Source organism: Myxine glutinosa, chromosome 1, assembly GCF_964187855.1.
Source record: "Myxine glutinosa chromosome 1, kmMyxGlut1.1, whole genome shotgun sequence".
Classification (NCBI taxonomy): domain Eukaryota; kingdom Metazoa; phylum Chordata; class Myxini; order Myxiniformes; family Myxinidae; genus Myxine; species Myxine glutinosa.
In genome coordinates, this window is record NC_136261.1 from 218,075,547 (window position 1) to 218,089,358 (window position 13,812).

Below are 13,812 nucleotides of genomic sequence, written 5' to 3' on the forward strand. Positions count from 1 at the left end.
ACAACACAGTGAGCCTTCCATGCACTTGTAACTCTGAAAACCTTTCGGTTTAAATATCAGTCATTATGCGACCTTCATATCATTAGTGGGGAACCGCCGGGTAAGGTGTCCCATACAGCTGCTGCTGCACCTTACTGGAAGCGATAATAAGCACTGCCTGCCACATGGCAACATTATCTCTGGTATCCACTCATCATATGGAGTTGACCTGGATGCGGTTGGGAGTTACTAATTGGTATCTGTAATCTGGTTCTCCAACCTTATGAGCGAACGTCATGACGTATCTGAATTTATAATCCATAATGACGCACTGCAAAGTGCGAATCAAATCGAATCCCGGTCGATCGCTGAATTAACGCCAGGGGGGTTGACTCAGCCTGTCATCCTTCCGAGGTCAGCTCATTGAGTACCAGTTCACTGGTAATTGCCTGTTTGTCGTAAAAGGCAACAAACAGGGTTGGCGGCAGGAAGGGCATCCGGCCGTAAAACATTGCTTCAAAAAGGGGACCAACAAAAACAACCACGGTGCACGAAAAAGGCCAACCCCCGCGTCGCGGGGAAAAATGGCCTCTAAAGGTGTTTTTTGTTGTTGTTGTGTTTTTTATGATGCACTGCTAGATGGCTCCCCTGGAGCTCTGCAGGCAAGGCAGACATGCATGGCGATGACGTCATGACGTTCGCTCATAAGGTTGGCGAACCAGATTACAGAAACCAATATATACAGACTTGGCATTTAATATGGAATTTTTTTTGTTTGGGGGGTGAACTTACTTTTCAAGATGTCTTAGAACCAAAAGTTCATTGGAATTATGTTGAAATTATTCGAGATTTTGTTAATGTGACCTTTAAAAGAAACAAAAACCACATTTGACATTTCGAAACAAATAAATTGATCCTTGAAAGTGATGTAAACTGATATCGACCTCAATTCATGGACAGTACTGTGTTAAATTTCTGTACGTTTTCCAGAAGTATCTCTTTATTTTGCACATTAGCCAATTTTTTTTAGCAAAAACTAAAGTTAAATTACGACTGGGATTACGGACAGTAAAATTACAGTTCAGTACTTCGTGTAACCCCCACGAGCATTCAGGAGAGCACGTACACGTTGAGGCATGCTGTTCACGAGATTTGCCAAGGGTTGGACAGGAATCACTTGCCATGCAGTGACAATAGCCTGCTGCAATTCACGCACAGAGGTCAGCTGCTGGTCCAAGTGTTCGATTTGACGCGTTAATTCTGCCCGCAAGTTCTCTATCGGATTCATATCCGGAGACATGGCAGACCACTCCATATGCTCTACACCATGGTCAGCAAGAAAGTGTTGGATCATGCGAGCACGATGAGGCCGTGCATTGTCATCTTGGAAGACAAAGTTTCCTCGAAAGGCTGCACGAGCAAATGGAAGCAATATTTCTTCCAGAATGGCCCTGTACTTGAACTGGTTCAGGTTTCCATTCAGAACAACCAGGTCAGTTTTGCCCCCTGCATGAATAGCATCCCAAACGGTCACCCCACCACCTCCAGCTTTGACTCTTGGCACTATACAATCTTTGTTGTAGGCTTCATGCACTTGTCTGCACACTCGGACGCAGCCATCTTGACGATAGACCAGAAATCTAGACACGTCACTGAAGATCACGTGATTCCAGTGTCCTGGCTGCCATTGACGGTGCTCTCTGGCCCACTGCAATCGGCGCTGGCGGTGTTGTCTGGTCAGGCGTGGCTTTCTCAGGGAACGCCTGGCACGATAGCCTGCTTGAACCAGTCGTTGGTTGACTCGCCTTCTGGATACAGGCACATTTGTCAGTTGCTGCCACTCAGCCCTAAGCCGATTAGCTGACTTGGTACGGCCATTGCGGACGAACCGGTGCAGCTGGCGATCATCCCTCCTTGTGGTTCTGCGGGGACGTCCTCGCCTCGGTATTGGAGTAGGGACACCCCTCTGAGCATTTCGTTTCAGGATCTTTGACACCTGACCTTGAGTGATGCCATACTGCTGAGCAATAGCACGCTGTTTCATGCCGTAATTTCGTAAAGCCACCACTCCATGACAAACAGCATTGTCGAGTTGACGGACCATCTCCAGAGGAAGCGGCAATAACTTTTGGAGACGTGCAGCAGTTGTTTTCCACTAATACAGAACGCAACAACCCTTGTATACCCGACTGTGAAGCCACTCATCAAATGCACCTGTCCGTACATTTTGCCACGCCACCTGTGATATAATCCTGTTGTTGACTTCTTGCTGCGACAGACAACCAGTGACGTGGTTCTTTTAACAAATAAATCGCCAAAGTGTAAAAGAAACTCACCAGATTGATATACTGAGTTAAGAAAGTAAACCCAAGTCAAGGAAAAAAAAATATTCCATATTAAATGCCAAGTCTGTGTGTGTGTGTGTGTGTGTGTGTGTGTGTGTGTGTGTGTGTGTGTGTGTGTGTGTGTGTGTGTGTGTGTGTGTGTGTGTGTGATATATATATATATATATATATATATATATATATATATATATATATATATATATATATATATATATATATATATATATATATATATATATATATATATATATATATATATATTGTTACAGATCGCGGTTTAAGATGTTAGTTACCGAGCGGTTTGGTATTTAACCGCGACCTAACAGGATCCCCGACTCACCCGATTCCACCCAAACGTTGGCCGGGTCGCACCACAGCTAGTCAATAGGGAAAAGACAAAGGCGACGAATGCAAAGAGGAAAAAGGAATAAAACGAGAAGACGTACAGACGAGTAATGGGGTTTATTATTTACACACACAAGCAAAAAGGAGCAATCAAGTTTTATTTACAACACATAAGACGCAGGTCACACAGTGCAAATACTAGCTTATCTACAGACTTAACTTATTCCCAGGACAGAACAAACAAAAGACACTGACTCACGCGGGGAATTGCAGGAATGGCAGGAATGGCAGGAATGGATGGCTGGAGGGAGAGGGAGGTCCAAGGGGGTCCCGCAGCACAACCGGCACGCCCAGCAGCCGCCGTTCAGGCCAGGCCCCACGCTGCTGTTTTGGCTGCTGTTTTGGCTGCCGTGTACGTCGCGTGCTTTGCCAGGCCTTGTCCCACTCGTCTGGTCCAAACCCTCAACTCTTTCTTCATTCACTCACTCCTCACCACCGACTCCTCACCGCAACCAACTGACCACCGACTCCTTACCACCGCAACCAACGCAACCACTGACCCTCCTCTGGCAACCGACTCAGACCAACTCCTTGTGACCAACTCTCTGGCCTTTCTGTCTTCTGCTCTCCTCTGTAAAAACGCATCTCCTCCTGGACACGCCCTGCCTTGGGTTATATAGGCCCCCACCCCTCAACCTTTGCGAACCTCCCCGATCGCTCTTCCTCCGCCCTCTCTAGCCAAACCCCTGGCTCATGGTTGGTCGAGTGGGGCTGGCTCACTCCTCCCCTCTATGACGAGGTGGAGACACGCCTTTCTTCCCCGACTCGAGCCTCGTGGTCAATGGCGGTTATTGGAGGGGAGGTAATATGGGCAATCGAGGCTCGGCAATGACGAGAGGGGATGTAATATGAAATGGAGATTTTGGGGATGGGAAGGAAAGGGGATCTATTCTCTTTCACTGGTGCAATGGAGTATTTCAATTAATGGAAGACACAGCCTTACGCTAATACACATAATAAGGATATAACTGTCAAAAAAGATATATCGTGTCCTGCATGTATGTTTTATGGACTAACTACGGGAACGCCCTTTGACATTTATACAACCACAAACGGAGGGAGGAGGGGTGATATTTTACAACAACCTTTTACAACAACATTTTACCACAACAATAAAATTAAAAAAACCATTCTCATATCCACAACAATATATATATATATATATATATATATATATATATATATACGTATATATATATATATATATATATATATATATATATATATATATATATATATATATATACATATAATACTGGTGGCTTATGCTTACACGTCGTGTAAACAATAAGAAACTGCTTCATACGTACATACATGATGAATAGAAGCTTTATGATCACTGACCATCACTGATCACTGATCAGAAGCATCACTGACCTGCTGCTAGATATCAAATTTTATTACTTGCAAAATCGAAGATTTTTCACGTATATTGGTCGGTTCCGTTTGGGGTTCTGTCTGTCTGTCTGTCTGTCTGTCTGTCTGTCTGTCTGTCTGTCTGTGGCCTACAGGTCACAATTCTAAACCGATCGTCACGAAACTTCACCAAGTTGTATAAGTCGTCCCAATTGAGAAGCCTATTGATCGAGGTCAAAGGTCAAAGGTCATCTGGAGGTCACGTTTCTAAAATCGCCATTTTAAATCCGATTGACTTGAAAATTGAATAGCATTTGTATATCAAGTCACTAAATTGGGAAGCATACTATTTGAGGTCAAAAGGTCAAGGGTCAACTCAAGGTCAAATTTTAAAACTCATCAATTTTCATCTAAAAAGCCATCAATTCTCAACCGATTGACTTGAAAATTTAACAGCATTTGCATATCGAGTCACTAAATTGGGAAAGATACTATTTTTTAGGTCAAAAGGTCAAAGGTCAACCTTCCAAAATCAACATTTTTTATCTGAAAAATCGTCACTTTTCTTCCTATTGACCCGAGCTTTGATCAAGATTGTCAATTTTAATCCTGATCAAATGGACAAATTGCTGTATCAATGGAATTTTTTTTTCTTGAGGAGGGGGGGGGGGGGTGTATTTTGCAAGTATCGTGCGCCGCATGACGTCTTCTTGTTTATTTATTTAACGGAAGCTTTTTTAAAGTCAATTTTCATTGAGATTTTTATTTCACAGTTTAGTCATAGAAATTACAATTTTCAAAAGCTAAATATTGTTATGAATTTTGGGGTACAGTGATATATAGATTCAGGTAGATCTGTACAGGTAGATGCTCCGATGATCGGGGGTCGAAAGAACCATTTTGATGTACATAAGTTAGAGGACCTGTTTAGCCCAGATGTTGGATTAAACTTGTATATTTGTGGTCATATGAGGATGGTCTTGTGTTAACTAGAGTAGGAATTTTGTTAATTCCCCTGTTCGTGAGACCTTGTGACTTATCCTTTGTCCCCTTATGGCACTACACCAATAGACACAAGGCAGGCCTTATAGCACCACACATACTAATAAAATTCCCCCCACAATAAAACTCACCGGAAGTGCAGGCAGGAAGCGCCCACGCATTGCGCCAACATGGCGATAAAACATTGTTCAGGCCGGCTGAGGCCATGCCCACCTCGCGACGGATTGGTCGAGGGGTTTGATGGGGAGATCACACCAATGGTAGGGAGGGCCAATCTTCACGCAGCTGAAGCCCAGAGGCAAGAAGCGACCCGCTGATAGGTGGAAGGAAGCGACGGACTGATTGGCCACTGACCGATGACATGAGGAGGAGAGCGCAAAGCGCTCAGCCAATGGTGAAGGACTGACGTTGGAAATACATTCTTGAGGTCGAGAGGCAATAGACTGATTGGAAGGGAGGACCGATGACATCAGGAGACAGGACATAAAAACCACGGCTGGCCGGCATTTTGCCTCTCTCATTTTTGGATCCCTTCGCGCCCGGATGTCGTTCTTCTACTTGCCTTCTCTCGCGCTTGACCCTCACGCATTCCTCTGCCATCGACTCTCTCCTCTTGGTTCCGGACATTGGCGAGCGACGGTGTGCAGGATGTGACCTGTGGTCGGAACGACGGGAGCTGCGGATCGTTCAATCACTCACGCGACCTGCGGACGTGCCGCGAGCACACGGGGGCCTGGCAGCGCGCAAACGAGGCGGAGCGAAGCCTACTTCTCGCCAACAGACCGGATGAGCCGACGAGACCCCGAGTGGTTGAGCTAAACACACACACACACACACACACACACACACACACACACACACACACACACACACACACACACACACACACACACACACACACACACACACACACACACACACACACACACACACACACACACACACACACACACATTTAAATTCTCCCCTCGGGTGTGTTATAAGTCTGGTGTGGGAGCGCTCCATTTTAGGACATTTATTTAACTTTCGCGTTTCCTTGTTATCGGGTTCCGTTAAATAAACCAGTTTATTTTTTGTACATTTTAAATCCGCCCCGGTTTGAGTTAATTTCCACAGGTTTGAAGAGACTGCTGGCGGGATCCGTGAGGTAAGTGATTTTCAGCACCCTCATCCTTATCCTCCTCCCTCCTCGTGTGCATGAACTCTGCCATATTTGAACTGAACGCCTTTGGAGTTAAAGCTCGCTCGGCTAATCCGTTTCCTGGTAAAGATTTTAATTGCCAGGAACACGACAATATCAATTGAAGTATTTATTTATTTTTAGGGACGCGTTTAGTTTTTTATGCAAATTTTCATTTACAGACATTATTGGCATGTTTATTTCAGTTTACATTTATAGAAATTCCAATTTTAAAATGCTAGATATTGATTGAGGTTTTTTTTTTTACATATGCATTTACGAGTTTTTTTTTTATGTAAACCTTCATTTACAGATGCTTTCTGACGGTTCTGTGTTTTTCCCCTGGTGTACTGGCTTCGCAGTGTCTGTCGGCACACCAAATTTCAACTTTCTACAATACCCAGAAGGTACCAAACATTAATATCAGTCAGGCAGTGGTTAGAGAGAGCTTTAGGTCATTGGCACAACTACCTCTCCATGCTCCCTACATTCTTGAATCGTCCCCATCATTTATCTGTCATGATATGGAATTTCCTCCCCACCAATAAATGCAACCCACGACTCAATTGCAGGGTGAGCATAAAGCCACCAAAAACTGACCAAGGACATCTATCTCGCTGCATTGGCCATTGAACTTGCACCACAGCTACTTCTATGAGCTCCATGCAGATCATGAAAATGTTGGTGTCGTTGCGTGCTGAGGCCAGTGTCGGTACATGTCGTGTAGTCTTTGCAATCTGCATTCGTGTCTTCGGTGCGCTGCCACTGGTGTTCTAGAGAGAAGAGGTCACTGTCACATGACGAGACTGGCACCAAAAGGATACTTTCCTGGAAAGGACCCTAATGGCCAAGCGGGCTGAGGATGGATCCACACTGTGCCAATGAGCAGTGCTGCGCAGATAGGTTCTGTGACTCGACAGACTCCTGCTGGCGCTCCACCCCTCCTCCCCCCGCACCCCACCAACCCCCTTACGCCCCCGAGTGAAAGACAAAAGGTATATTTGCCAAGCTATCATGCTTCCGGGGGCAAGTTTCATACAATTTATTTATTTATTTCATAGTTGCTAATGTTAGCCTGGTGTTGGCTTAGCGGTTAGGGTGCTGGCTTGGGATCCCAGGATCCTGAGTTTGAATCCCGGTCGATCGCTCAATTAACACCAGGGGGGGTGACTCAGCCTGTCATCCTTCTGATGTCAGCAAATTGAGTACCAGTTTACTGGGATGAATGATCCCTGTGTGCACCCCAATTTAGAATTGGTACACCGTATCCCTGCGCATCGTAAGAGGCAACTAAGGGTTGGCGTCAGGAAGGGCATCCGGCCATAAAAACATTGCCTCAAAAAGGGAACCATGATTGTCATGGGGGGGCCCACAAGGCTAACCCCCGCTCTAGCGGGGAAAATGGCCTTAAAACGATCATTCATATAGTTGCTAATGTTGAGAAGAAAAAGCGATAGGGTGGAAAGACCCGTGGAGTGAGGGAGCAGAGTGACCGACTGGGGTGGTGGGATTTGGAGGGGGTGTTCCCTCTTCCCATGGTGGGGAAATTTTGTAATTTTAACCTTAAATTTGTATATTCTACCAGTCTGTGTAAAATGAAAGCAGAATAATCATGTTTTCCTGATGAATCTGTATTTATTTATTTTTTTGCATGGAACTTCTGAATACGTTTTTGACTTTACATTGTATAACATATGTTGTAATGAGTGTAATATAAACTCAAATTTAAAAATGAACTTCAACTTGGCCATGCCCTACTCTTCAATACAGACTTTAGGTAGATCCCCCCCATTTTCTCTCCTAAAAAACCCGTTTTGATGAAAACGTGTGTAGTTATTGGGAACGGTCTTCATAGTGCTTAGATATAATTGGCTGACTAAATTATTAGATGGGCAAATTGGGACGATGCACACGTGCCTCGAATGCAGAACGTTGACGAGCTTCGCTCAGCGATTCTGTCAGTCATTCCGCCATTGGGAGACGCCAATTCGTGCCACGGACGCGAAGACCTTTTCATCCCATAGCTGTCAGGCAGTGTGACAGTCATCGAAGACCACACAACCCCAACAACATTGTTACGTTTGTGGGTGGTAGATTTGTATAGGTAGCATGCTCCGATTGTCATGTAGAGACCTTGATGTAATAAGTACTTGTGTAGCCCAGATGTCGGATAAAATTGTATATTTGTCCCCATCACGAGGGGGCGGGGCATGTTAACTAGCTCAGGGATTATGTTAATTCCCTGTATGTCTTACCCTTTGTCTCTTATAGCACCGCATTAGAACATAGCGCAGGAAATGCCCATTAACTACACTAAATAACAATAAAAACCAACCGGAGGCCAGTTCTGAGCACTGCCGATGGGACGGCAACCAGCTACATCACCACAAAGGTCGAGCAGGCCGAAGACACGCCCCGAGGAGCCGTGATTGGTGAAGAAAAGGAGGAGCAAGAAGCAACTCGCCGATTGGTGAAGAGAAGGTGAAGAGAAGACACGCCCCGAGGAGCCGTGATTGGTGAAGAAAAGGAGCAAGAAGCAACTCGCCGATTGGTGAAGAGAAGGGTGAGTAGGAAGCATCACGCTGATTGGTGGAGCACGACCGATGACGTCAGAAAGCGGACTGCGTGCTGATTGGTGGAGAACTGAGCCTGTGGTGTTAGCCTGCGCTGATTGGAGAAGCACCGATGACGTCAGAGCGGGACGTAAAAAGAACGCTCGAACCAGCATCTTTCTTCTTGTTCTCCTGATTCTCTTGTGCCTTTTCGTGCTGGATGTGGAGAGAGACGGTTGTGCGCTGCCGATTCTCCCCCCTCGTCTTCATTATGGACCTCGGTGCAAGCGGTTGAGTGCTGGCATAGTCTCCTCACCCCCCCCCCCCCCCCTGTTTATCTGGCATCTGGGATTGAGAGCTGCAGTTGACGGGAGAGGCGGCATGTGGACGAGCGGATTGCGACCTTTCCGTCAGGAACACCGCCTGGTCCTGACTGCGCACGGACCTCCGGGGCCTTGGCAATTCCTGATGAGACCAACCCCCCCACCCCTCCTCCGAGCTGATCAGAGCAAAGTGCACGATAAACCACACGTTTTTATTTTCTAGCTATCTTTCCCTTTCGTCTGTGTTTTGTATCTGCTTGCGGTGACGTCACGTTTAGGAACATTATTTATTATCACGCATTTAATTTTGTATTACCGGCATTCTGTTTAATAAACCTGTTATTTTTGTACATTTTAAAATCCGTTTTTGTGCGAGTTATTTTTTTCCAGGTTTGGGAACTGCCGGCGGACCACAAGTCCCTTCATCCCTTCACTCCCCTTTCTTCCCCCGTGTATATCAAGTCCGCATTTGATCAGTGGGAGTTAAAGCTTGCTCAGCTATTCGTTTCTGGGAAAGATTTAATTCACCAGGAACGCGACAATATATATATATATATATTTTCTGCTTCCTTCCGTTTTTTCAAGTCCCAAATTGATCAAAACAACATTTTAGAAATACCTCATTGGTTTTTAACCAGTGGAGGGACATAATCACAACAGAATGAAACAACAAGTAAATACGTAATTAAATGATCAGTCATTTTCTAGCAAGATTCCAGAGTACTCCATCCTGGGTGCTAACACTAACCCACAGAGTACCACTAAAACACTAACAGGGTACCAAGATTCAATAATCCCTCATCAGTCACACCGATCGTGGGCAGTTTCACCCTCTTCATCCTCCTCATTGTTGGACAGGGTGTCCCAGAAGGTAGCTTTACCACTGCTAAATCTCTCGCACCTCCCTCCCCCACCATCATCTTTATCTTGCTGTGATGGGCACAAAATGTAGGGTTCTGGTCTAAGAAAAATCCATATCGTAATTGCAGCAACATCACATGATATGGGCAGGAACAACCTCAAGACATTTATTTGCTCCTTATTTTTGATGGACCGTCATTTATTTGACGTAGCTTACGAGCACATGTCAAGAAAGTCGCCGATACCACAACTTGGTAATGCGGGAGTAGCTGAAAGTGTCTGCTTTCAACAAGCTGGTGCACCTGCGTATTTTGCCATGCATGTTCAGGACTATCTCAATTAAACATTCCCTCAACAATCGAATCGACATGGATCCCCAAAATCACGAGCTCCTATACAGTGGTCATTACGTAGCCCATATAGAACGACTCCAGACAACTCTTTGTGGGGCTTCATCAAGCAGAAAGTATCGACAAATTCAAGAACGATTCAAGAATTACGTGCTGCAGTCGTAGCCTATTTCGCACAGGTGACTCCACAAGGTGATAAGACGTCTAAGCAGGTGACAAATTCAGTGGTGCAAAGAGTGAATTATGGCGTGCGTAAAGATATAAATATAGGACCGTGGGTCATGAAGCTCACGTGGATCAGGAGCAACAATCACTCAAACCTCCCGCACATTCCTAGACACTGATTTTTTTTTGTTTTATGCCATAGAGCATAGACAAACTTTGGTACATCGTGAGTGATTAAGATTGTGGTAAAATTTCATTGAAGTTGTGTAGTTTCGGAGAAGAGAGCAAATACCTGTTTTGTGGGGTCAACCCTTCCTTCCCCTGTAAACTACTTTAATGTGCTCAGATTTTGATGTGGTCAATACACCTTCGTTGGGCATCATACATTAAGCTTGTAGCAAAGTTGCATCAAAGTCGTGTGTGTAGTTTCGGCGGAGAGAGCAATCCCAAAGCTTTTTAAACACAACATCCCAAACCTTTACAGGAAAAGCTTTTTAGAAAAAAATTTAAAAAAAATAAAATAAAATAAAATCATAATTTTTAACGAAATTAAACTCGACACGAATTGAAATAAATAAATCACATTAAAATCATATATGCAGTTAAAATTGGACCGTGCACCTTTACCTTTAATACAATCATCGTCAGTAGTACAATTGATAAACTTGCATTATAATTCCAGGATTGTTTGATGAACGAGATAACACAAGATATAAAACATACAAACCAGTTACACGTGATCACGGCGCTGCCTTGTCTCCGTCGATACGAACTTTCCACAGTCGCAATCAAAGAAATTCACTTTTACCTCACAAAATGAACCCACTCGGCGCGCGCGCTGCGAATAAAACTTCAATCCCACATGACGTCACAGCTCCCTCCCCCCCCGACTTCAAACACACTCGCCTCATGAGGGTCCCGCGCGCCCATTTGTCCCACGCGCACTTTAAAGGCGCTGCCGATTGGTTGGCTTTGCTTCCGCAATTCCGATTGGTCCGGACAATCGCCCCACGCTCAGCGCTCCATCCACGAGCAGCCAATCACGGAGCTCTTACTGATGACGGCGACGTGAGCCCCGTCGACGCCTCGCAATCCTTCCGATACCAATTTGATACACTATTAGGTATCGTAGCGGATCAATATGCATGTCGTCGCATTTCATTTGCGCACAAAATGTTTTCATCGTCACAGAAACAGATATTTAAATTGACGTATTTGTTGAAAATGGGGATGTGACCGATTTGTAAAAGCAGGTCGACAGCATTTTTTTTTAACGATTAAGCCGGCTGGTCTCGAGGCACGCACGCTCGCCTCTAAGCAGTCCAGCCTAGATTCGAATCCTGGCCGGCTGGCCCAACCATAAACTGCAATCCTGGTGATTCACAGGCAGAATGTTTCATCAATACGTGTGCCATCCCTCGGATGAACGTTAAACCGACGTCCCGTCTGCCGGTATTAATCGGGGGAAGTTAAAGACCCCACAATGTCCTTCATTAAGAGTAGGCGAGTTATCGCCAGCCCCATGAACAAATTACAGCCATAGCCAGAAAGGGGCGGTGCATCAGCGACACAGCCACGCCCTCATAGTAGGGGAGCTCCCAATAGAGTTCGTGACCATTTTCCCGTGATCAAGGTTTGAAGGTTGATTTTGAAAGATAAAAATATATATAAAAAAATAAGCTTGGGTATCTTTTTTTAAAATGCGGGCTAACTCGGCCAGAGGACAAAATCCAAGATGTCCGCCAAAACCGCGAAATCAGGCATATTTCCGCCTACGTGAATGCTACATTATACATATTGGGTGTCCATATGTGGGTTTTTCTGGGCCCAGATCTTGCATCTTACATCAGTCAAGTGATATTGTGACTTAAAATGATATTAAATGATTAATGTTGACCAAAATCCAAGATGGCCGCTGCAAAAAACCATGTATTGTATATGTTCATAATTGTGCATACCATAGATTCATCGCTGGCGTCTAAATACAGTTTTACATGACTAGTGTTTTCATTTATAACCTTATTGTTACTATGAATGACTTTTTGAGCAGGTAACGAACCAAGATTGCTGCCTTATCTACAAGATGGTTTGATTAAGTTTCACAGGTATTTGTTCACAGGTAGTTGTTAGTATTAATTTCCAGGGAGTACCAGGGTGGACAATGGATCAAGGCATTACAGTTAAGTATATTCAACTAATAATAGTTAAAATATTAGTTAAGTCCCTTTCTTTAAGAGATAAAGATCTGTCCTGTTCAATATTTAAGTTCAGTTAAGTATTAACATCATTCATATCATGCTGTCTGATGTACGGTATGTACAGTAAGTAATAGGTTTTATTTTTCATTGCAGAGTATACCATGGCGACACCACCCATTCAAGGAAAGAAGAGAAAGAGTGAAGATGAGGACCAGCCTCCAGGACTATCAAGCTCCAGTGAGTGTATCCTCTGTCATAAGCATTGTGATGAGGAAAAGAGTAGCTTAAGCCCAGAAGCCTGGCAGCATCTCCAACAACAAGCAGAACGATGGAGAGGATTGGACAAATACGGTCAAGTCTTTGATGCAGTGCCATGGCACAATGGACCAGCTGGAATATATTTCCACAAACTGTGTAAAGTTCAACTGGCCAGTAACTATAAATTGGAGCAGGCACTAAAGCGACAAAAGAAATGTTTTGAAACAGAAATCTCTCGCAGCGATGATGTAGCTGACGAAGCACCTGGACCATCTTGCGCTCAGAGACAATCACGATCACAAACCGGTATTATACAAGACAAACATTTGTGTATTTGGTGTATGAAGGGAGAAGACCTGAAACACCCTGGACGGGACAAGTGGCACATCATGCAACAAATGGATGCATGGCATGTCTTCAAAGGTCACACAGTCCATCTGGACGACGAGAATATGCGGGATCGCATTTTGACACTGATTGATTCCACGTCAGATCCATTTGCCACAGAGATCCGCTACCATCGGTCATGTTGGACGAAATACATCAAAGTCCATGATTATAATGATCAACATTTGCACATGCACAATGTACGACTGGCAGAAGTACGTCAAATGTTTTTCAAACATGTGCGCACTGTAATTTTTGAAAGACATGAACTCCGAACACTACAGAGCCTTCTACAAGACTACACGCAAATGCTGGTGAACTTTGGCATGACTGTGAACACTGTGAAGTCTAGCACAATAAAATCTATGCTCCAAACGGAATTCAGCGACCAAATTGGTTTCCACGAAAGAGTTACAAAAAACAAGAGCTCAATGGTTTTTGACACGTCAGC

General features: G+C 44.5%; 1 protein-coding gene across 5 annotated transcripts in view; it reads right to left on the minus strand.

The window, feature by feature from the left end:
• The window catches only part of MSMO1 (methylsterol monooxygenase 1), a 53,597-nt gene extending 42,191 nt beyond the window's left edge, over nucleotides 1–11,406 (minus strand). For 3 of the 5 annotated variants that reach the window (XR_013624372.1, XM_078783638.1, XM_068126827.2), the window contains exon 1: nucleotides 11,246–11,402. The gene's annotated coding sequence lies outside the window, so the exon portion shown is untranslated. Of the gene's footprint in view, nucleotides 1–11,241 lie in introns of all 5 variants that reach the window. The other 2 variants (XR_013624371.1, XM_078783641.1) reach the window with 2 other exon arrangements.
• Between the last annotated feature and the right edge of the window lie 2,406 nt (nucleotides 11,407–13,812).